The sequence below is a fragment of the Lissotriton helveticus genome, chromosome 2_1 (genome assembly GCF_964261635.1).
Source record: "Lissotriton helveticus chromosome 2_1, aLisHel1.1, whole genome shotgun sequence".
Classification (NCBI taxonomy): domain Eukaryota; kingdom Metazoa; phylum Chordata; class Amphibia; order Caudata; family Salamandridae; genus Lissotriton; species Lissotriton helveticus.
The window spans coordinates 245018100-245044079 of record NC_136059.1 but is presented as its reverse complement, the minus strand read 5'-3'; positions in this window follow the sequence as shown (position 1 = coordinate 245044079).

Below are 25980 nucleotides of genomic sequence, written 5' to 3'. Positions count from 1 at the left end.
TTCCCTTGTCAGGTGTGTGCACGGCGCTGGTATACTTTTTACCTGTTGTATTTTATCTCTTTGTGTGGATGCGATCTGCGGGATAGCGATTTAGGCTTCCCTTTTTAAATTCACTCGGCAGTGCTTAAAACAGTGTAACTGGCTCACCTGATGTAAGGGGCATTACCGGGGGCTGTTCTCGTCCTATCTCCTTCCCGCCCGGTCCGACGCGGTGACTATCACCGCTGCGCGGAGGGCGAGGAAGGTAGAGACAGCACTTCCGGTGCGCGGGGGGCCGGGTAGCGGTCTAGTGTTCCTCTGACCTAGAGGCGGAGTCAGATAAAAGCAGGATGCTCTCTCGACCGTGCAGCGGACGCACTGGAGGCACGCCAAAGGCAAGCCCGTCTGCGCCCGTCCGCGGCCGTTCGGGAACCGGAGCCAGAACCCCTGGACAAATTGTAGCTATAACACAGTGGACCAGGGAACAGTTCCAGACACTTAGGCCTAACACCCCTGACCTATGCTGTCATAGCATGAAGGTGGAGGAGGATGTGTGCTGTAAAAATTGTCATTACACGCTCTCTGTGGTGGAGCAAGGAAAGCTGTAGGAAAATAGGCTGGCGTGTGGGCTACTGAATGCTAGATCTGTGCGGAAGCATAAGCTGGACGTTTTTGACCTCCTTACTGATAAAAAACTGGACCTCGTATTCCTCACGGAAACATGGCTGGATGCTGATGCGGAGCCAGACATGGTTGAGGCACTCCCTGCGGGGTACTTGATGGTCAGGCTGGACCGGGCCTCGGGTAAAGGGGGGGGAATTGCAATTGTTTTAAACAGCCGCTATGCTGTCAATTGGAACAGCTACCTGTAGCGGACAGCGAGACGGGTGCCTTTACTATTAGGATAAACCCGGGCACTACGGTAAAAGGACTCCTGGTCTATAGACCTCCAGGTCCCTACACCCAATTTATGGATAGTCTGGTGGAAGGTATTACGGAGGGTGCCCTTCAAAGGGATACATTTTTGTTGTTAGGAGATCTTAACATACATTTAGAGAACTCACTTGACAGAGGGGTGGCAGGCTTCTGTCAGGAATTGAAGTCACTTCAGCTTAACCTACAAGCTAGGGTCCCCACTCATCAGCAGGGCCATTTACTTGACCCCATATTCGCTGATTGGGGGGAAGTGGAAGTAAACTCTCCTATCCCCATCCCCTGGTCGGACCCCTTCTTCGAGCCCTTTGTGATGAGAACTCCTGAAGTTAGAGTTCAGGAACAGCCTCTATTAAATTACCCCAGTCGCAATTGGGCCAAATTCTCCCAGGCCAAGTTCAATGTTACACTGGCTAATGGAGGGAGGCCAGGAGGTATGGATGTAGAATCCGTGTGTAGGAATTTGGACAGATGCATCATAGATGCCTTGGATAGTACAGCCCCGCTATGTCTGAGTAACCGGAGGGGGCGTTTACAGAAATCGGCTCCATGGTACAACGATGATCTACATCACGCAAAGGCCGAATGTAAACATCTTGAGAGGCAGTGGAGGGTGGCCTTTCTGAACCAGGCAAAACTGGAATACATAGTTAAGCGAAGGGCCTACCATGGTCTGATTAGAAGGACAAAGGCAGCTTATTACCCAGGGAGAATTGGGGAGGCGGAAAATTCCAATAAGGAACTGTTTAATATCTATAGGGAAAACTCCGCTGCCAACTCTTCTACCATGCCCATGGAAAGCTCAGTGGAATCCTGCAATCGCATTGCGGGATTCTTTTCGGAGAAAGTGGCCACGATCTACTCCTCCTTTTCGGGGGAAATAATAAGGGGATCTGAGTTTGTGGAGGTGGAGCGGGAGGATGGGGGACTGGACACACTGGAGAACTTCACAACCCCCCCCCAAGGCACTACGACAGATCTGCAGCTCGATAAAGTCTGGATCCCCGAGGGATCCCGCTTCACCGAAACTGCTTACAGATAGCCTTGAGATCTTGGAGCCCTTTATTAGGTATCTGCTAGATGTATCCTTTAGGACACATATGGTGCCTGAAGGATGGAAGGAGGCGATAGTGTTACCCCTCTAGAAAAAGCCCAATATTAGCTATGAGAAAATGGAGAACCTCCGCCCTATCTCGCTGCTACCCTATATGGCCAAAGTGGCAGAGAAGGTCGTGAATTCCCAACTTATGACCCATGTGGAGGAAGTTAATCGGCTCCATTCTACGCAATTTGGGTTCAGACCCCGCCACTCTACGGAGTCAGCATTATTAATGGCTGTCGAGACCATCAGACAGGGGGCGGATGAGAGTCAGATCATGGCCCTTATCCTCTTAGACCTGAGTGCAGCTTTCGACACTGTTGCACATTTCAACTTGCTACAGTGTCTGAATAAGGGTGGGATCTCTGGGGCAGAGTTGAAATGGATTCAGTCTTTCCTGACCAATCGGGGTTTCCAGGTTAGGCAGGGTGATCACTATTCTAGAGTGATCAACCTGGATCAGGGCGTTCCGCAGGGTTTGGCCCTAAGCCCGACTCTATTTAATCTTTATGTCTCTCCTGTAGCTGCTATAGTTGAGGGCTACGGCATGCGCATTGTGTCCTATGCTGATGACACAATACAAATAATAGTGGAGGGTCAAAGGGTATGCAATTCCCAAGAGACGACTATGTGATGGAAGGAGTGATACTAGTTCACTAGACAGGGTACATCATTCATAGTTATTGAAAAATACCCATCAGTAGCTCTTCCTGGGCGCCCTTTTCATCATGTGGGTTCCTTCTAACCATGAAGGATAGGAAAAAAGTTTAGTCATGAATGACAACATGGGAACCAGTGATGGTATATCTGGGTCGCAGGGGGCTACTGAAAAGCAGTGCGAGGAAAAGTGAAATAGTGCAAAGGTGCAAGGTAGTGATATTTAAAATTAGATGGCTCTGAGGAAAGTACTTATTTATTGGAGACCTCAGAGTCTCTAAGACTTAAAAAGAGCGAAATTGGTAGTTTTAACTAATAGCTACCAACAGGTTGGTCGACATGTTTCAGCAGGAATTACGGATCACACTGGTATCCACTGCATTCTTCAGGACCTGTGTCGCTACTGCTAATGTTGTGTAAAGAAAATATGAAAAAAGGAAAAGGTATCACCTGGGTATTAGTGAAGGATCATTCTCCCAGCTGTGAAGTCCGAAGGAGAACAAACATAGTCGAAAACAAGCGAAAAACATATAATTAGTATATCTACGGTATCCAAAACGTTTACATGGTATACCATATCTATAAAGAGAATTTATGAAGCAATCCTCTTGGTAGTGCTTTAATTACTACATATAACTACAATACCTACATATGATATGTAGTAGGACTCCCACTTACCATATTGTGCAGGAGAGTACTGCCTCACCTCACCTGGCAAACAGCTCAGGTAATTGAAGCACCGCTCTAGTGGAAAGAAAGAGACATACAGAGACACGTCAGCGAGCAGCTGACTTCACACTTAATCACAACTTGTACTGGTGGTAATAGTAGGTCAAAAAAGCCAAAAAGCCCTGGCTTAGGCTTTGGCCGCAGTTGAACAAATGGCAAGGATCAGACCCTTGATGGCCTGAAAATGTGTTTAATGACAATTAAGACAGTGCAAAGACCAAGCATATCTGTTCCCAAAAAAATGAGGTAAGAGGTTCGCCTGCGCCTCATTTTGTAATTTCTCATGCATGTATCACTAAGTCATTAGAGAACTGCCACTAGTAGACATCGTGACAGGGTCCCTGCTTGTGAGGCTGTATTTTAATTTTAGCATGAACACTCCAGCAATTGTACTAAAGCGCATTTAGTTAGTAATACCATCGTCTGGGCGGTATCTAGTCAAAGTGTAAACACATAAATACATAAACAGAGCGCCGGTACAGAACACCCGCAATGACGCTTTTCAAACACTGCTCGCGTGTGGGTTTTAACCAGCAGCCCAGCGCGAGGGAGCAGACAAACATTGCTCGCGTGTGGGTTTTAACCAGCAGCCCAGCGCGAGGGAGCAGACAAATAATGCCCACACCAATCTATTGGATGCCCCTGCTTTAAACATATATATACATGTCTATGTTTCCGGTGCTTAAATAAATTAATAAACATGTGAGCTTTCATAACCTCTAATCTACTTGGGAGCGTCCATCCTCTCATTAGGACTACATATCCCAGAATCCTTGGTGGTCATGTGATGACATTTGACACGCCCAATTGAGGAAGTAAAACTGCAGTGTTTGTCTCCGCGCGTTACCTCCCCTTACAGCCAGAGGGACGCTGGAAGTACCGACGGACAGGTGAGAGACTCGCTCTTCTTGCCTGTCTGTCAGCATTCCTTGTAGCAGGATGCCACTGTGCGCGCTCGCCACTAGTGTGCGCGCTGTTTATCCATCGAGCGCTGCTGCCTTTGTAGAGATTAAACCTACAGCGCGGTAAGAGCTAATTGACTCGAGCGCTGCTGCCTTTGTGAAATTCAAACCCACAGCGCGGCAATAGACATCTGTTTTAAGGCGCACTAGGGCTCTACATCGTTTATGGGCATTATTTGTCTGCTCCCTCGCGCTGGGCTGCTGGTTAAAACCCACACGCGAGCAATGTTTGTCTGCTCCCTCGCGCTGGGCTGCTGGTTAAAACCCACACGCGAGCAGTGTTTGAAAAGCGTCATTGCGGGTGTTCTGTACCGGCGCTCTGTTTATGTATTTATGTGTTTACACTTTGACTAGATACCGCCCAGACGATGGTATTACTAACTAAATGCGCTTTAGTACAATTGCTGGAGTGTTCATGCTAAAATTAAAATACAGCCTCACAAGCAGGGACCCTGTCACGATGTCTACTAGTGGCAGTTCTCTAATGACTTAGTGATACATGCATGAGAAATTACAAAATGAGGCGCAGGCGAACCTCTTACCTCATTTTTTTGGGAACAGATATGCTTGGTCTTTGCACTGTCTTAATTGTCATTAAACACATTTTCAGGCCATCAAGGGTCTGATCCTTGCCATTTGTTCAACTGCGGCCAAAGCCTAAGCCAGGGCTTTTTGGCTTTTTTGACCTACTATTACCACCAGTACAAGTTGTGATTAAGTGTGAAGTCAGCTGCTCGCTGACGTGTCTCTGTATGTCTCTTTCTTTCCACTAGAGCGGTGCTTCAATTACCTGAGCTGTTTGCCAGGTGAGGTGAGGCAGTACTCTCCTGCACAATATGGTAAGTGGGAGTCCTACTACATATCATATGTAGGTATTGTAGTTATATGTAGTAATTAAAGCACTACCAAGAGGATTGCTTCATAAATTCTCTTTATAGATATGGTATACCATGTAAACGTTTTGGATACCGTAGATATACTAATTATATGTTTTTCGCTTATTTTCGACTATGTTTGTTCTCCTTCGGACTTCACAGCTGGGAGAATGATCCTTCACTAATACCCAGGTGATACCTTTTCCTTTTTTCATATTTTCTTTACACAACATTAGCAGTAGCGACACAGGTCCTGAAGAATGCAGTGGATACCAGTGTGATCCGTAATTCCTGCTGAAACATGTCGACCAACCTGTTGGTAGCTATTAGTTAAAACTACCAATTTCGCTCTTTTTAAGTCTTAGAGACTCTGAGGTCTCCAATAAATAAGTACTTTCCTCAGAGCCATCTAATTTTAAATATCACTACCTTGCACCTTTGCACTATTTCACTTTTCCTCGCACTGCTTTTCAGTAGCCCCCTGCGACCCAGATATACCATCACTGGTTCCCATGTTGTCATTCATGACTAAACTTTTTTCCTATCCTTCATGGTTAGAAGGAACCCACATGATGAAAAGGGCGCCCAGGAAGAGCAACTGATGGGTATTTTTCAATAACTATGAATGATGTACCCTGTCTAGTGAACTAGTATCACTCCTTCCATCACATAGTCGTCTCTTGGGAATTGCATACCCATTGACCCTCCACTATTATTTGTATTGTGTCTAGTTACTTTCGGGGAGTGTAGTGCTGAGTGGTCATTAAATATTTATCCCTGAGACCCAAACCCATTCTGATTTGTTTGATGCTATGCTGATGACACCCAGCTGGTCATCTCCCTGTCGCGTTCAACTGGTCTTGCTGCACCCAACTTCAGAGCGTGATTGCAGGAGCTTGCCTCTTGGATGTTTACCAACTGCCTGAGGCTGAATGGGAGCAAGACAGAGGTGCTCGTGGTGGTGGGGTGCCCGTCTGTGTGGTCTTCTGCATGGTGGCCCTCCTGCTTGGGACCAGTCCCAGCGCCTTGCCAACAAGCTAAGAATCTGGTCGTTTGGTTCGATTAGGACTTAACATTTGCGCCACAGATTAGTCTGGTGGTGGGGGTGTGCTTCGGGGTCCTGAAAGCTCTGCGGAAGGTGCTGGACCTTCTCCCGACGGATGCTAGATGGACGCTGGTGCACGCCCAGGTCACCTCACGAATGGACTATGGCAACCTCCTATATTTGGGTGCTACGGTTAGGAGCCTAGACCATCTGCAGGTGCTACAGAATGCCGCAGCCCGGTTGGTTCTGAGGCTCCCTAGAAGATCTGCCTCGAAGGACGCGCTGCAGGCACTGCACTGGCTCCCGGTCAGGAGAATAATTGAGTTTAAGGCCCTGTGCATGGTGCATGTGCCACCGTATTATGAGAGGCAAAGCACCAGGACCTCTACAGAGCCTTATTACACAGTATAGACCGGCTCGGCCACTGAGATCCACAGGTACTGGCCTGTTAAAGATCCCGAAAATTAAAAAATCCCGTATGGGGGGCAGGTCCTTCGGTTCCTTGCTGCAAAGAGCTGGAATAAACTCCCACTGGAGCTGCGCCTGGAACCATCTGAGGTGAGGTTCAGGGGAAAGCTCAAGACACATCTATTTGTGCAATAGTTAGGGCACCGTTGAGCATATTGGGGGCCTACTGTTTCCACTCACCACAGCGCGGGGACACGCCGGTGTGCGTAACCAGGCGCTTTATAAACTTCCCTATTATTATTAGGTGACTCCTCCTCGTCCTCTCCTTTTTTCCCTTCAAGAACAGATTTTTATAGACTCCGAACTGCAGGAGCTTTTGGCCAAACGGGCTACTGCCGTATGACCCTTCATCCCCGGAGGATTTTGCAGCAACGTCTTTTTGGTTCAAAAGAAGGGAGGAGGTCAGCGACTAGTCTTAAATCTAAGAGATTTCAACCCTTATGTAGTCTACAGGCATTTCAAGATTGAGGGTATCCATCTTCTGAGAGATCTCCTGCTGGAGAGGGACTGGATGTTCTGGCTGGACCTGAAGGATGCTTATTTCATGGTTTGCCAGTTTGCCCCTCACATCAAAAATTCTTGCAGTTTCAATGGTAAAGGGCAATGGTACCGCTATCGCACTCTGCCCTTCGGCCTGTCATCAGCCCCGTGGGTTTTCACCAAACTCCTGAAATCGGTGGTTTGCCACCTTAGGGAAATGGGAGTGTGCCTTATTGTTTACCTAGACGATATGTTACTCCTGGCGCAAGATCAGATTCTTCTCCTCACTCACTTGGAGTGGACGATGTCCCTATTACAGGATCTGGGCTTCGTCATAAACCTCAAGAAGTCAATGATAGTCCTGAGTCAGCAGATAGAATTCCTGGGCTTTCTAATAAATTCAGTCTCTGCCCAACTTCTCCTGCCTTTGAGCAAGATCAGGTCTATCAGAAGGGAAATCAAGTCCACTCTGGCCAAACAGATGATTTCTTTGAGAGTTCTGGCGAGAATTGTGAGCCTGTTGCCTTCCTCCATCCAAGCCATTTTTCCAGGCCCCCTGCATTTCCAGGCCCTTAAGCGCCTCAAGATTTATTACATTCAGAAGAAATTCCATTACGACCATCTCATTCCCTTGTCCCCAGACGCTCGAGAGGAGCTTTGTTGGTGGGTGAAACACATGACAGCCTGGAACGGTCGAGCAATCTTTGGCACAGCCCCAGATGTGATTGTCGAGTCCAATGCCAGCCGATGGGGCTGGGGCGCTCGATGTGGAGACTTTGCCACAGGCGTACGTTGGTCCGCAGTCGAGTTAAAGTTGCACATCAACTGCCTCGAACTGTTAGCAGGCTCATTTGAAATCAGGTCAATATCTCCTCTGAAGAGCTATTGTTGCATCCTCCTCTGGATGGACAATGTGTCAGCGGTGAGATATATCAATCGCCTAGGGGGAACGAAGTCCTGTATGCTGGTCAACATAGTGAAGGAATTTTGGCACTTCTGCCTGGATCACAAGATCACTGTCCTAGCCGAATGCCTACCGGGTAAGCTCAATCACGTAGCGGATTGGAACTCCAGCTTCCTCAGCGATTGTAGGCTTCATCCCACTCTGTTTGCGGAGATCATGAGTATGCGAGGCCCCTGCAAGATAAATCTATTTGCCTCTCGCCTCAATGTTCAGCTCCTTTTGTTCTTCAGTTGGAGACCGGACCCGATGGCGATGGGGACGGACGCGTTTCTTCACCATTGGGGGCCGCAGAGGAACTATGTGTTTCCTCCGTTTGCCTTGATACCGAGAGTGGTGGATACCTTTGTCCATCTACAATGTTGGTGACACCTTTGTGGAAGACTCAGTCGTGGTATCCCACACTATTGGAGTTGTCTGTGGATCTTCCGTTTCAACTTCCGATATTCCTGACGCTTCTCCAGGACCCAGTGGGGGCTTGTCACCCGCTGGTCCTGCAGAACCAACTACCTCTGATGGTGTGAACACTCTCAGGAGACATAAGAGCATTACAAGCCTTTCACAGGCAGCTGCCAGCTTCATACAACAAGCTTGGGCTCCACCACCCGGAAGCGATATTTAGCTTCCTGGAAGAGATGGGTGGGTTGGTGCCTACAACGGCAGGTGGATCCCGTGGGATCAGATGTAACTGAGATTTTGAACTTTCAGAGTGTGCGGAATCAGGCCTTGCCTACAGGTCGGTTAACAACTTCAGGTCCGTAATCTCAGAAGGCCACGATCATATTGACGGTAAACCTGTGGGGATGCATCCCCTGGTATGCAAGTTGCTTAAAGGTGTCAGGGTGGCTAATCCCCCTCGTCCCAGATATTCAACCCTATGGGATGTTTCTAAGGTCCTCTCCTTACTTGATTCTTGGCCGAATAATACAGATCTTTCCTTGAAACAGTTATCTGCCAAGCTCACCATGTTGCTATGTTTAATCTCCTGTCGCAGAGTGTCTGATGTACGAGCTTTGGATCTAGCAGGCAGAATGTTTTCTCCACAAGGTGTTTCTTTTATAATCATGAGACAGACAAAAACAATGTCACGTTCGGTGGAGTATCCTTCTTTCCCTCATAATAATAAATGATGTGTTTTGCAATGTTTGAAATGTTATGAGGAACGCACTCTTGCTCATAGGTCTGATTTGTTGGGTCACTTGTTAATCAATCAATCAATCATTGCATTTATATCGCGCACTACTCACCCGGAGGGTCTCAAGGCGCTTCGGGAGGGGGGGTCCGCTACTGCTCGAACAGCCAGGTCTTGAGCTGCTTCCTGAAGGCGAGGTGGTCTTGGGTCAGTGGAGGTGGGTCGGGAGGGAGTTCCAAGTCTTGGCGGCCAGGTGGGAGAAGGATCTTCCTCCTGTTGTGGCTCTTCGGATGCGGGGGACGGTGGCGAGCGCCTGGTTGGTCGATCGGTGGTGGCGTGTGGGAGCGTAGAAGTTGAGGCGGCTGTTGAGGTAGCTCGGGCCTTGGTCGTGTAGGGCTTTGTGTGCGTGGGTGAGGAGACGGAAGGTGATTCTCTTGTTGATGGGGAGCCAGTGCAGGTCTCTCAGATGTCCGGAGATGTGGCTGCGTCGGGGGAGGTCGAGGATGAGTCTGGCTGAGGCGTTCTGGATCCGCTGGAGTCTCTTCTGGAGTTTGGCGGTGGTTCCGGCGTAGAGGGCGTTGCCGTAGTCCAGGCGGCTGGTGACGAGGGCCTGGGTGACCGTCTTCCTGGTCTCGGTGGGGATCCACCGGAAGATCTTGCGTAGTATGCGCAGGATGTTGAAACAGGACGAGGAGACGGCGTTAATAGCAATTCAAAAGCCTTTCAAACCGGTCTCTGCTGCCACCTTAGCTAGGTGGGTCAGATGGGTAATGTCGGAAGCAGGTATTGATATTTAAGTGTATGGTGCCTATTCTGCGAGAGGAGCTATGGCCTCTAACGCTTACATGTTGGGATCTCGTTTGAGGATATCCTGAAAGCAGCTGACTGGTCTACAGATTCTATGTTTAAAGTGTTTTATTACAAGCCTATATCTCATGTTTCTTCTGTTGTTATTGATAAGCTTTGAACCAGCATAATCAGAAGCCTCCGGTCCTGCTATAGAATACAAACTTTTCCAGATAATGCGACAAGAATTTTAGATTCTATTAAGGACACGGAGGCGAGGATTATCCTACCCGTTGGAACAGTTATATCAACTGATAAGTTGTTTGATGGTTATGTTCATGACTGTATTAAATGCCCACCCTATGAGAATCAAGTTTGTGGGTCCCCCTTTTTTCAACCTTGTTTCTATTTTTAGGAAATTATTCTAACAGGAACTGAATGGCTACTCCGGATAGAGATGGATCACCCCCGTGTGAGAAGCAGTTGACCTCAGGACGCATGGATTATATTCTCCGTTGAGAATGAAAAAGAACTGTATGCCTCTTCGTTGAGAGTTGGGACTTTGTTTTTGGTTCGTACTTTTGGACTGATTTACGCAAAGAGAGAGGAAGCCAGGATGGTGCCTTTCTATTTTGTATACTTTGAGATGTTGCCATTGGCTGTAGTAAGGAGGAGTGGTTTAAAGCCTCATGGGATATGATGTTTTTTCATTGTGTAGTTTTACTTTTATTGGCTGTGTTGGCGGTCAGTAAAGAAATTGAAATAGCACAATCCTCGCCTCTGTGTCTGTCACGGGGCTACTGGACAGGAGCCAGACTTTAATACCTCTTCGTTTCCGCCCCGTGGACAGGATTCCTGCGGCCCCTTTAATGTGGCCTGGACTTTCCCAGAGGAGGACTCGTCAGCCGTGCCGTCACCGGCTTCTCGCCAACCAGAGAGCGAGGCAGAGGTAAAAGCCTGCCTCCAGGAAGACGACGGCGCGAAAGCCGGGCGAGGACTGAGGGAGGAGACGCCGAGCAGTTGTGAGAAGTTTGAGCGCCACATCGGGAATCCAGAAGACGGACAGCCCAGCGGAGAAAGAACGCCAGGAGGCCAACGTTTCCACGAGCCGCCCCGCCGCACTTCTGGAGAAGTGTGGCTAGACAAGGTACGGGGCCGGCTCAAGGGCTATTTGTCTCACGGGCGGATACGGGGGAGGGGAGGACTGAGGGAGGTTACGAGATTGACTTTCGTACTGTCTATCACCCCCGAGCACACGCAGCCTTTTCTTTCACGTCTAAGGGTCAATAAGTGTAGAAAGTCACAATTTGAGAGCAAAAGAATTGGGGAAATGGGTTTTAAGCACAATTGCACCTATCCTATGTACTGCCTTGTTCGTTCTTTTTTATGGTGCCGCGGATCGGAGATTCTATTCCCCTAAATCTCCTAGAACAAAGAATTGTTCCGACATACAATTTTTAGCAATACTGATCCAGTACACAAACCATTCTTTTGTAAACATGTACAGTAGTAATCAAAGTACATGAATCACAATGGAAAAACATTCAGTAGCAGAATCTTGGATGTTTTTAGAAGTTCAATCTTTATTTGGTTCTTCACAAATGTAGCCAACGCGTTTCGTCCTCCACAGCCTTCTTCAGGGCTAAACAACTGCTAGTATGAGTAAATAAATGCAACATTGCATATAGAGATTAAGGATTGTGGGATTTTACGATTATAGGGCGAGACAATTTAGGACGATCAAGATGGCGCCGATATAACGTAGGAAATGCTCGGCTTAAAAGCAAAGACATACACATACAATTGCAGGTGTATGCAATTGCACAATTAACGAACGTATAAAAGCGGCACTGTTCTTCGTTGTTTACACGCTACAACGGAAAACGCCACGCGATGGAGCCGGCTTAAACTACTTTTTCAAGTAAGTGATATGCTGCTAGAATGATTTCGTGATTCAAATGGGATAGATGTTCTTTTGACAGGAACATCGTTTTTATACTCTTAGTTTAATTTTGACTTCAGTTCATGTAACTTTGGGCACCTGGCAAAGGTTAACATGGCTAGCTTTAAAATATGGGATATCATTTTAGCCACTGCCCATAGCTATAAAAAGGGTTTGTGACTTCTTAATATGGCTGCCAAATGTATAGAGAGAAATACTATAATGGGGCAGAGCATGGAAGAGTGCTTTCTGGAGAGGACTTTGAGAGTTAAAACAATTGTAACAAACGATTTTTGTCTACCGATATGGCTCAAATAGTCGAAAACTAGAATGAGGAAGGAGATGAGAGAAATCTTGAGCTACCCATGTTTAACAGCTCGCAATATATTAAAAAGCATTTCCCTCAATTTTTGCATAGCCCTGTTTTAAAGAAAGTCTAAGCACTTTGGCTTAAAATAATAACATTTGTTACTTCAAATTTGAGTGTTAACTAGCTTTGACACCTGTGGTAGATAAAAATTTATTGATCAGCTTATAGTGATAGCATTCCTTTGCGCCATTTTATTTCCATTTAGATTTCTGCCACATTGGGCTATCTGACCCGAATGACCCTGTTTGTGAAATTGAAGTGCCTGTCACTTAAAAAGAGAAGGTATGCTTATATCTTTCATGTTACCATAACAACGCAATCGTTTTTTATGATATGTCAAAAAAATATTAAGGATTTCCTTTTCCTTTTTAGAAATGTAAAAAAAAACTGTCTCTTGACTGGATGGAAGAATATATTTATATTCAGTCCTAAGAAGAGTTCATTCTATTTGGAAGCCCACTTTTAGGCTTCATCTATTAATTGAGATTTAAAACTATGCAGGTACAGAATTGATCAGTTTATATCATCACAATATTTAAAACCCACCATGAAATGTTTTAGACAACAAGGTTGTTAGGCCCACAACTGGTTGTTTCTCTCTAGTCTAATTTTGACACTCCGGTCTAAAGTCGCCTAATAAGACAAGAAAGTAGCAGAATTTAGTAAAATAAGACACTAAAGGACTCATCGTGACGTAGATGTTTTTCTTTAAATATGTAAATTTTGAAACAAATGTATTGTAGAAATGGCATGTAATTAGATGTGTATAGGAGAACTGTCTAGAGCCCAATATTTGGACTCTCTGTTTTTCTTTTTAATAGGTCGAAATGTAATGTAATGTGTTTTAAATTGTAAAATAGTGTATACATTGTACATATAATAATTTTTGTGTATATATATATATATATATATATTATTTGTAGCCCTGAAGAAGTCCGTGGAGGACGAAACGCGTTGGCTACATTTGTGAAGAACCAAATAAAGATTGAACTTCTAAAAACATCCAAGATTCTGCTACTGAATGTTTTTCCATTGTGATTCATGAACTTTGATTACTACTGTACATGTTTACAAAATAATGGTTTGTGTGCTGGATCAGTATTGCTAAAAACTGTAGAAAGTCACAACTGGTATTAGACCCCGGTGAATCCCTCACTCCCGCTCCCCTCTCAATACGTTCCCCAGAATTGCCAGTAATCACCGGTCTTTTGTTTCTCTTTCCTTTACATGCCGGGAATAACCCTGCTGTACCCTGGAATCGTTCCCCGGAGCTTCCACACTTACAACGAGGACCTCGGGCTGCTGTGAAAAGACCGACTTAAAGAAATGTTTTCTCTCAAGAAGAGTCCCATTTCCGTTATGTTCCTTGGTTGTTTCTCCAGAGTCTAGGAGTATCTTTAGTTATGTGAATGGCATGTTGGATGGCTATCGATTAAACGAAGTACTAACTCCATATAATTTGCGTGCTGACTCCTTTAGAAGCCAACCCACACCTGCATGCCTGACAGTGTCCTTAATAGAATCTAAACTTTTTGTTGCGATAGCTGGAAAATTTTGTATTCCGAAGTCTTAAATTAAAACAATAGTTCCCACCTGCCAACAGGTGGTGCTGCCTGATTCAGTGATGTCTTTACACCACTCTAGAAGTGATAGAGCAGAACCGCATATAGGCACCAACCCTGGGCGCTGACGTCAGTTCCTTTCCTTCGACACAGGTCGGACGCTCCGCTGCTAACGTGTCAGTCTTCTGACTTTTCCAAATATCAAGGCAATGTGCCAGAGAAGTATCTCGCTCCCTCCACCCCCCAAATGATGAGATTCAAGCTTTGCTGTAACTGCAGGGAGCAGATGTTGGTCATGGACACTCACAACGCGTCTAGGGTGTCGGGGATCCAACCACAACTCAGCCATTTTAGAAGTGCTTCCTGGTGCATCGAAGGCGATCAAAGAGAAGGAAGCAGAGTTATACGCAGCTGAGCTCAAGAAGAGGCCTTGTACCAAGCCACGGTCTGGTTTCACTCACGTCCTTCCTATTCTGCCGAGTGGATCTAAGCACATCCCCAAAAAAGGGCTCAAGTTTGTGTGTGGCACACTCTCTCCTGCAATTTGCCTAGGTTGATCCGCATCTGAGGGGGATGGAAGAAAAACAATACAGAAACTCACTTTGGCGCACAGGGGTGGCACCTGCACGAGGCTCTTCTCTGTCACTCCCAGGCAGTGCAAGACTCCCAAAGGAGTCAGGGGAAGGGAGGCAGAAGCTATTGCTTCAAGACCTGCAGATCAAGCCTAGGAATATTCTAAAGGTCAGTAGTGTAGAGTTAGATATGAGTATTCACCAGAAAAGGTTTTATCAAAGGTAAGTACCTTGTTCTTCTTGAGCTACGTCTGCTACAGAGCAAGAGTAAGGACTTGCCTATGCTCCCTAGTGTCCTGCAACAAGGAAGATCAATTTTTAAAGCTATGTCAAGGGCATAAAGACCAGTGCCACAGGATACTTGATATAGTCAGTCTCATGCTGTACCTTCAATGTTATTCATTGCTACAGAACACATGGTTTGTTAACTTTGTGTTCACAGCAGATGCAGAAGGTAGCTGGAGCCATGCAGGGACCAATTGGAAATGTGACTGTCTTGATTGGTGTGTACTGACAGCAGCAATTTGGGAAGACGTAGAAGTACTGTAATAGTATTTCCTAGATGAATATGAAAAAAGAGCACCAGCCATAATCCTTGAGGGCAGGCTCATGTTGATAGTTAGTTTGAATCCTTATTTGATGGTGCAGACTCTGACAGCAGATAGTCTATACTACAATGCCATTTATGCTTTTATGTTTTAAGATTCAAATTAAGAGTGCAGAGCAAAATAATTCTAAATATGCCCTTTGATGGGGAACACCTCTTTGAACCCAATGGTCACAAGATACTGAAATATATTTAAAAACAAGAACACAACGGCAAGAGAAATAAGTCATACAGCAGACCACAAAGCAGAATACAACATATCCCCTGATATCATGGCAGTGTCCCCGGGGTGTACAATATCTCACATCTGATGTTTTGAGGAAAAATAGAGGCAAGATCCCCAAATGTTTGAGCCCCAACCTTAAAGTGACACATCATGTGTGCCACTTGACAATGTCACGCTTGTGGGTACACCACAGGTTCTTGCCAGAACACCAGGAACAAAGTGTCTGGAACTAGTGGTATATATATTTTATGTAAAGACCACAAACCAAAGTACTCAGCAAAACATTGAAATTCTATACCTCCACTCGTGTATAGAAAAGTGGCCCACAGAGTAGGTAGCATATCATAAAAGGGGAATTCAAAGTGTCCACTGTGTCTTAACAGAACAGACGACACCCTGCGAGCGAAACTGGCACTGCAGACGAGACGAGCCAGCTGATGCCATTCTACTACCAGAGATTGGCGACTTCTTGGAATCAGTCGACATTAGGGATGAACAAGTTTACATCCCAAAGCACAAGAAGCATCGCAAGTACCACTTCAGAGTGGCAGAGATTACGGGTCGATTGTTTTATTTTTCAGAATAAAAGCCACACCAAGAGCATTCAGGAAACGGTGGTCAATAGTGGCACCACATCTGAATCTAGAAGCCATACATGATCAGACCTGAACAATTGGTTGGCGAGTGGGAGTTATTTTGAGCAAAGGCAGGGAGCTTGAACCAGCAGATTCCACTAAGGTACCTGATTGACTCCACGGTCACATTTTAAAAGGTAGCCCTATTTCTACCTATTTCACCCTCCCCCCGCAACCACCCCGCCCACACTACTACCTCCACCTTCAAGAGTTGGTAATAAAGAATTCTAGATCTGAAAACCACACTCAACGTCCTGGCGACATCTGAAATAGTGGAATCCTTGTAAATAGAATAATCTTTTGCTAGATGTCTTATCTCTGACGTCTTGCATTCATCTTATGCATGTCTACATAAGAGACCCATCCAGGGGTGACTGACTCGTTGAGAGCGTCAGTGTCTGGGGACTGTCATAATCTAGTGGTTGTATTTCACAACACAGTGAGGTATCTGCAGTGGTGAAATAAACAAACCCCGTGTGGGCAGACATGGGTGCACCTGGCCTTTAGCTGACCTCCAGCAGCTAATTAATGTGCTAGAGTTGGAAGCCTCTCAATCAGAGATCAGAAAAAGGTTTTCAAACAGTTGCAGGGGACACCAAAGCAACGGTCTTCTTCAAAAACAGGATGGCAGAAGATCAGCTCTTACAAAGGCAGCATAGAAGATTTGGCAATGGCATTAATGAAGGTCAAATGTACTGCTTACCCGGCGGCATGAACATCATTGATGAATTGAAAAGAACTTGTGCATGAAAACTACACCTTCAGGAACTCGTTATCAACATGTGCTTATTGTGGCTATCCTCGTACCTATTTGCAACACAAGAGAACTGAAAAATTCCAAAGCCCACATGCAGTTGCCTATGTGACACTGAAGGCAACTGTAACTTAGTGGTATTTACGCTTCACGCATGGTGTATTATCGGCACACAAAGCTAGAAATGTGCCAGAATTGCTGCACACTGGCAACCCAGGCGTAAGAAATGACTCAGTGGCTGCAATACAAATTCCCCAACATCACAGGACACTTTGGCAAACTCAGCTACAATATGGAAGTTGTTATACTGCAACTTGGAGTAGCTCGGAGACAAAAACGTAGACAGCAAATGAACAAGAATGTATTTTCGCCCAACGCATATCCCTCATTAACCTCAGGGAGGAGTAGGTCACACAGTTTTACAGAGTGAGGAGGGAGTACATCATGGAATTGCTGGAGAAGATAGGGCCAAGCCTCCAGACAGCAACTACAAGGACCCATGCCATTCCAGCACATTAAATTGATGGCGGTGCTACACATGTTGGCATCAGGATCCTTCCAAACCACAGTGGCCAGATTGGCAGGCATCTCACTGGGAGCATGTTCTGCTTTTTTCCCATTTTTGTTGGATGCCACTATAAAACTCACACCTCAGTCTTCTCAAAAAGTACCCAAAAACAAAAGGATACCAAACAAAACCTCTACACCATTGCTGGATTCCCCAATTTGCTCGGTGCCTTTGTTTGCACATGTGCAATTTGTGCCCCATGCAGCAACATTGCACTTGTCCTGAAATCGCAAGCACAGCTATTCCATCAATGTGCAGGCGATAGTGGACCATCAGGGAATGTTCATTAATGTTCTGGCAAAATTCCCAGGAAGTGCACATGATGCGTACATCTTCCGCCACAGTACCATCAATGAGCTGTTTCAGAATGGCACATATGGGGATGGCCTACTCATTGGTAAGGAGGCACAAATATACTTAATACTAACTAAGAAGTTTTAACATTTGCCATAGGAGCTACCTCTGTCTTTGTATCTGGATCACGTGTCATGTGCACAACATGTAGGTCAATGATGTCCCATTGTGTCATTCCCTCACTAATCCCGTAATGGAAGTAGGAAAAATCCCACAGAAAGAAGTATTGTGTCCTCTCACAGTGTCTGAGTTGGCACTACCACATTTTATGCAATGTCAAACAAATCAAACCACAAATCATGTGGTCTACAATTAAAATCAACGTGAATAGAAAGGATACTTCTTAGCTAAGTATGACATGTGTGTATGTGCAATGGTGTGTCAAGTCTAGATTATTAGTGAAACGTCCACTAAAATAGTGGATGTGGAACACATCTTGTGTTCCTAAGCTAATGTGTCACACATGGGAGCTAATCTGTAGGCTGACCAAAGTATCAGGAGCAAAAATGGAAAAACTACTCCTAAATTCCATGTATGTCATGCAGTGAAAGTGTAGCATAAAATATTGGGGAAATGTCAAATCTAGGTACATTTGTGATACCAAAAGCACAAAGTGCACATATTTGTCAGGTATTCCAACATTCTAGGGGCAAACATACAGATAAGCCACATTGACAGATTTTAATAATGTGATGGAAGAACAATTTAGTGCCTTAAGTTGCCTACATTTCCTGCATCGCAATCCAGCAATGTCAAACTGACACATTCAATAAATAGGTTGTGAAAGATGTCATACGCTAAGAAATAAGCAAGGTGAAAGGCAACCAAGGTATCAGTGTTCTCATGATCCAAATCTGAACCCTCTCATGCTAAATTAATGATGTCAGAATAAAGGCATACAAGTACAGAATCACCTACAAGGCAAAACAACAGACATACATGTGAATACAGAAATTGTTGTGTTCTGATCTGTAGTATAAAGTAACAATATCTATATCATGTTGTCACATATGAAAAAAGGTCTCGATTGTGATACGTATCTGTCAATCTAAGTTTAGTAAAACAACTTGCCATACACGAGCCATTAGCTAATGCATAAATACATTAAATTTGAATATCCATGTCACATACTAAGCAAATAGCCATGCTAAAATAAGTTAACAAACTAATGGCTGTGCAAATGTCATGTAGGCAATCAAGGAAATCATAGGTGTTATAAGGGTAAATGTATGTGTGTGTGAAACATGATGGCACTGTCACTACCTACATAAAGCTAAATGTATGCCAGATAATCTAATCATACGTTTGATTCTTTGAATACATATTGAATGCAAATCTCATATAGCTGTTAATAGCACTATAAAGTACTTATAGTATTCTACTGCCTAAACATGAAACTTAGCATGTTGATGTGTTGTATGTTTAACAACATGGACATTATGTGCAATGAAACATATAAGTTGAACATTCCTGTGTAAACGAATGGTCAACAGTACCTATGTCATATCTGTTAAAAGTGAAAGAATTGTGCATGGATTTGCCTGTATACAGAGCACACATAGTTAGTTATGTCTAAGTAACAATGTACTAATTCATTGACTGTTGGTATATTCCATTTTTCAGCTGACCAAGGATCTGGTTTGCAGCCATGGCTCATAAATTAAAACTGCACTACAGGCTAGAATGGCAGGCTTAAACATGTTTTAAAGTTCTACTTTAATGGGTGGCACAACTGGCGCCGCATGCCACCAGTAGCAATACATTTATAGCCCTTGTGTACATGCAGTGGTGCCTTACTAGGGACCTACAAGTAAATTAAATGCAGCAATCTAGTGTAGGCTAATTTGATCATATTTAAGGGATAGAATACATGCACTTTAGCACTGGTTAGCAGTGGTAGGCTGCACAGATTCCTAATACCAGCAAACCTAATTCAGCAAAGCAGAGGGGTGTTAGACTTTGCATCTTTGGCGTGGTTTCCCCTGAATTTTTGCCTCTACCTCCGGTACTTTTGATACTGTGCTGGATTTGTTTTTGCTCGCTTAGATGTTTTGGGCACTTTGCCACTGTGTCACAGTGCACGTGTCAAGAAATGTAGTCCAAACTGTATGATGAGGTCCAAATAGGTTTTTGCTCCCTGTGTAAATTGTTGTTACAATTGGTTCCCCCTGATTGGCATATTTGATTTACTGGTAAGCCCCTAGTAAAGTGTCCTGAGTGTGCCAGGGCCTGTAAATCAAATGCTACTAGTGGGCCTGCAGCACTGATTGTGCCACCCACATAAGTAGCCCTGAAATGGTATCTCAGACCTGACACTGCAGTGTCTGTGTGCAGTTTGTTAACTACCGTGTCGAATTGGCAAGTGCACCCACCTGCCAGGCTCTAACCTTTTTTTCTTACATGAAAGGCACCCCTATGGTAGGCCCAAGGTAGTCCTATGGGCAGGGTGCTGTCCATGTGAAAGGTAGGGCATATACTGGTGTGTGTGACATGTCCCGATAGTGAAATACTGCCAATTTTGATTTTTACTATTGAAAGGCTATCTGCCCCATAGGATAGAATGGGAAATACTTTATAACATTGTACAAGTATAACTTCCCATTGGGACAAGATAGAGAAATAAAGTTTAGACTCTCTGAACTCAGAATTTAATAACACATCTTTTAGTAAAGATGGTTTTAAATTGTGTGTTTGAAATGCCACTTTTAGAAAGTAGGCCGTTTCTTTTTTAACCATTCTGTTTGCCTCTACCTGTTTGTGTATTGACTGTCTGGTTTTGGAGTGACAGGGGCTGGGTCTGTGCATTCACTGTAGGCAGCCACTGGGAGAGTTGAGGTGTGCCTGGCCCTTCCTGGATGACTCAAGAGCTGAGTTGAATAGACCTTGGCTGAATTTAGAGTAGTGGGAGGAGATTTCTTGCACCTGAATAGGGCCTGTCTCCCTTGCACAATGCTGTCTCCACCCCCTGTGGTCATACTGCACCAGTGAGGACAGAACTGGTTTGGACTGGGCTCAGAGACCCCTGCACAAAGAGAACAAAGACAATTCAGAGTAAAAATGTTAGACCTAAAACCCCAGTACTTTAGATCTTTTCTGGACTCAAGAGGAACATTTGCCAAGATGAAGAGCTAAAGAGCTGTGAGGAGCAGTACTGCCCCTTTGCTGTGCGCTGTGGCCGCAATTGCTGTTTCTGCCAAGCAGAGGACAAAGACTGGAACTTTTCTTCAAACCTGCTTAAAGAAGATCTCCAAGGGCCTGTGTGTGCCAGCCTCCTGTTCTAAAGTCTCAGGGACACAAAGACTTCACCCTCAGCTCCCCTGAACTCTGCTGCTGTAGCGTTCTGGCCTGCCAGGAGGTACCTGTTCCAGTTCTGGTCCTCTGGAGGTTGTTCCTGCTTTTGGGAGCTGAAAGAAACCTAAAGAACTGAAGAAATTGATGCATTGCTCTTCTTGCAGCTGTTTTTCTGACACAGCACCGCTGTGCGTTAAGAATTTTCATACATCGCCGTGCTGCTGCAGAACCGACTCAGCACCTGTCGCCACTTCAAAAACCAATGCATTGAGGGATCGTGGCTGAAGAAACCGACGCAGCAATCTCAGGCCCGGTTAGTACCTGGATGTGGGACTGCCTGGGATTATCACATGCTGTGGGCTTTTAATCTTACAATGAGTATGTGTTGTCCCATATTGTGTAGGTAGCTAATGCTTCTGTGCCTCTCCCTTCTTTGTCTACTTTCTGGCAGTTGATCCTCGCTGCTGTTTGCTGCTGCACTTATGGCCAGTGGGCCTGGTCCTACTGCTCAGTGGTCGGGTTGTCCCTGGTCCCTCACCTGCATCTGATGGTGTGGCGGATTTGGGTTTTGGGGTCTGAATAGAATGACATTGTGGAACATGGATTCCTGTCTTTCTTGGCGTAATGCTGTCCTTTGCAGTTCTTTGCAGTTGTGTCCCCGATGCAGTGTGGGTGAATTCATTGTTCCCAGTATGGCTTCCCTGAGGGCGGTCAATTCTAAGGTTGCTTTGCCTGCATGCCCTGATAAAGTTGGGGGTGGACACTGCTGTTACGAGTATTTATTTCCATTCCCAATTTTGCTTTTCGTATGCGACCTTTTCTAAGCATGCTATACGTCCTTGCTGTAGGATTCCACTCCTTGGCTGCGTTGATGGTCCAGGGGTAGTACTTCTCCTATATGGGCACTGCTGGATCTGCGGGTACAGCTCTTGTCTGCCACTTATTTTGATTCTTGGGGGTGGCTACCTCTGTGTCTGGGTCTTATGTGGTGGTTTGGCGCAGATGTGGTTGTGATCTTGGTAGGGAAAATCAGCCTTGAATGGGTTGTTGTTGAACTTCCATTTCACTGGGGTGTGGTTATTTGGTCCCCCCTTGGAGGATTTAGTTTAGTCATCTGCGGAGGATCATTGGCTTCTGACCCTGGTGGGGTTGGTCCGGCCTGGTTTCTTTACGTTCTTTGAGGTATTTTGGACCTGTTCGCCAGGGTACTTCTCACCTGCCCTTTCGTGGCAGGAGCATGGCTGGCCCTTTCGTGGCAGGAGCATGGCTGGGGTGCTTTTTCTACTGCCATTACCCAGTTCCGTTCCACTTATTCCCCCGCTGTCTCCACACCGAAGTTTTTTGAGTTACGCCTTGTCCTCAGGTCAGGGTGATAGGATAGGCCCTTTTGGAGGAGGTTCGCCGTCTCTTGGTCATGGGGGTCTTTGTTCCTGTGACTCCTTCGCAGACAGGTTTTGGTGTGTGTTTGTTTCTCTTTCTGGTTGTGGTGCATACGGGCGATCTCAGGCCTGTGTTGGTGCTAATGTGACTGTCTCGGTTCATTCCCCATGTCACATTCAAGATGGTATCTCGGGTAATCCGTCTACCTTTGATCAATCAGGGGGTTTTCTGGCATCCTTGTGTCTGCTGGGTGCTTATCTCCATATCCCAGTCCTTCTAGCTTTCTGGCATTTTTGGCACTTTTGTGTCCTATGTCGCCATTGCCAGCTCTTGTTGTTACCTTTTGGTCTTTGTTCCATATAAATCCCTGGGATTTTCCATAGGTGTTGGCCCCCCTGGTTTGTGTCCTGCATGGTCAGCGGTTTGAGTTATTTCCGTGTTAGGATGTTCTCTTGGTTTCTGCTACTTCTTTTCCTATGGAAGTGGGCCGTGTCCAGTTGGTTTGCCGGGTGCTAGGGGCCCGGCAGTTTTTGGTGCATCAGAATTTATCTTTCCTCATCCCGACTCAGGATCTGTCTCACATGTGATCCCGGTTCATGTCTCTTTTGAGGTGGGTGTTACTGCCCCCTTCCCGAATGTTCGCTCTAGTGTCTTGTATTCGTTGTTTTTTGTATATGTGTTTTCCCCTGTGAGCAGTTGGTTGTGGGTGCATGGGCTTCTGTCTGCTGCTCTGATGGTACTTCCTTGGGCCCGCCTGCATATGTACCCTGTGTTCATACATATTCTGTCACACTAGAGTCTGTGTGGTCTGTATTTTCTCCTGGGGGTTCCTGTCACTCCGCGGTTTGGGATGGTGCTGGGGTGGTGATTGGATGAGATGTTTCTGTCCCTCGGCAGCTGTTTCGGGTGGTTCTTACCCATGTTGTGTCACCCAATGCCAGTCTGTTGGGCTGGGGTGCTCCATGGGGGATTTTTTGTGTGCTAGGTCAGTGATTCAGTATTCTGGCGGCTTGCTCTTCCTCGTTCAGGTGGCTGATGTAGGTTCCCTTGGGTGTATTGCTGTTTGCTCTGCTCCTTGCTGGTTAGAGTGTGCAGGTCCAGTCAGACAACCTGGTTATCCTGCGTTACTTGCTTCATCAGGTAGGGTGCAGGGCGATGTCCCTCAGTTGTCCCAGTCGTGTTCTTTGCTCCTTGGCAGAGATGGATTTTCGGGGGTCTCTCTCTGCCTTTTTTCTGGCCTGAAGGGTGGATGTGCTGGCGGTCTGTCTTGATGGGGTGTTCCCTGCCATGGGATCCTTGACTTGACTTGGGAGGTGTTCCTGTGTTTGTGACGATGGTTTGGGTCTCCGGGGGTGAACTTGTTTGCCTACCCGGAGTTTGCCCCCGCCTTCCTTGTTTTTTTTACGGTTCGGCCTTGCCTAGAGGCTGGGTTTGTGGATATGATGTCCTTCCGTTGGCCTTGGGATCTTCTGTGTGACTTTAACCCTGCTCTCCTGATTCTGGCTGTATCGCGGATAATCGGGGTGGTCGAGGCTTTGGTGTTCTTGTGATTCCGGGGTGGAGGCAACACCCTTAGTTTTGCCCTGTTGGTGGATTTGGCGGTTCGCCCGTGTTGGGCGCTCCATTGTCATCCTTATCCGTTGTTGGTCCCCTGATTCTGTTCCTAGTACCCAGTCTATGCTTCTTTGTGCACGATTCTTGGGCAGCGGAGTCTGTTAGTTGGGGTTGTTCCCTGATGGTGGCAGGGCTGCTTCCGCTTTCTAGGCATCATTCTACTGTGCGTGCTTATGCCATGCTCTGGTTCTACTTTTCTTCTGGGTGTCAGCGGAAGGGGTTCCTTTTTGTAGAGGTGGATACTGTCTGTGTTCTGGTTTTCTTGTCGGTTGGCTTTGGCCTTGGTTGTCACATTATAGGCTCTGGGCTCAATGGCTGCTCTACAGGCTTTTCATTGTCCTCTTTTTTGTTGATGTTTGTTGGCCTCTCTGGCCTTGGGGTGACCGGGCCTGTGTGTATACCACTTCGGGTGATCTCCCGTTGGTTCTACCAGCGTCGCAGGTGTGTCTGTTTGGGCCTCTGGATTCTGTGATCTTGCACTTTTTGACCCTGTAGTGGCCATTGCCTTGGGCAGGCGCATTGGTGGTTTGGCTTCCTTCTTGAGGTCAGCCCCATTTTTTTGTGTTTTCTGGATGATAGGGTGGTGTTGAGTACGCACCCTTATTTTGTCCCTGAGGTGGCTTCTTTTTATCTTTTTTTGGCTGTTCGGCGGTGTTGGTCCTGCCTGTTTCCTTCCGCCTCGTTCTGAGGGGGAGTCTCTATTACCTCTTGGATGTGTGGCGGGCTTCATTGATGTACTTGTCCCGCACTGGACCGTTCTGTTGTGGTGCCAGTCTTTTTGTCTCCTTTGGTCAGGGATGGCTGGGTTTGCATCCCTCCGCTTCTACCCTTGTGTAGTACGAGGCTGGAGGCCATTCTGGTGGATTATGAGTCCCTCGATATGGTGGAGTCCTAAGTTCGGGTTCGTTCTACCCATTCGGTGTCGGTGTCTTTGGCCACTTTTAAGGGTGTTTCCATAGTGGACAGTTGTTTGGCTGCTACGTGGGCTCCCCTCTTGCCTTTGTGGTGCGTTATGGGCTTGAGATAGAGGTTAGTGCCTCTGTTTCTTTTGCTTCTTCAGCGCTGAGTGCTGTTGCCCCTTGATTCTTGTTTCTGTGATTCTGTTGTGTGTGTATTACACATGCTTTTGCAATCTCTTTTCTGGTTTGCTTGTCTTATTTTCCTTGAAACCGTTCCTTGCTTTGGTATCTGCTCATGTGTTCATTACTGTGACGTGGAAGAGGGATGAGAAGGTAATGCCCCGGTTACTTACCAGCAATTTTCATTAGTCTGAGTCCTAGTGTTTCTCGCCACAGTATAGTTTGCCATCCCTCCCAGCCCTGGTGTGGGGGCTTCATGTTTTTCTGTGGCTTTTTGTTGCAGGTTTTCCTAAGAGGTGGTCACTACTTTTATATGATTGGTGATTAGAGGAGGTGGCCATCTTGGAGGGATGGGAGGCTACTATGCTAGCTTTTGCTTGGAGTTTCTGTGGGAGGCTGATGCTCATGTGTAAATTACTGTAGCGAGGAAGACTAGGACTCGGAGTAATGAAGATTACCGGTGAGTAACCGGGACATTCCTAGTGAGAGCGTGAGGTGGTGTGAGACTCGGAAAGCAACAGAGGCTTTGAAGACCGCTGTCAAAGTCCAGGAATGTAGCATGTGTGTGCTGGGGTATCAAGGAACAGGTGGCATCGGAAGGAGAGGTTGGAAGCATGCATGAGGATAATATGTTTTGGATGTTGGAGATAAGGAGCTGGGTTTGAATGTTGGCTTGCACGGTGCCCAGGAACAAATCTTAAGACCCAGATTATTTTGCTGTTGTTGTTGAAGAGGGAGATGTGTGCTCTGTGGTTGCCGTGGGCATTACGAGTGAATAGAATGTGTGTAGGTCACAACTTTGAATGTAAGTGTGAGTTATGCATGTTCGATGTAGTGATTTGAATGGGTGGCAGTTGGATGGGTCAGTGGAGACTATTGAAATCTATTCCTTGTTGCTCTCTATGTTTGAACTTAAAGTA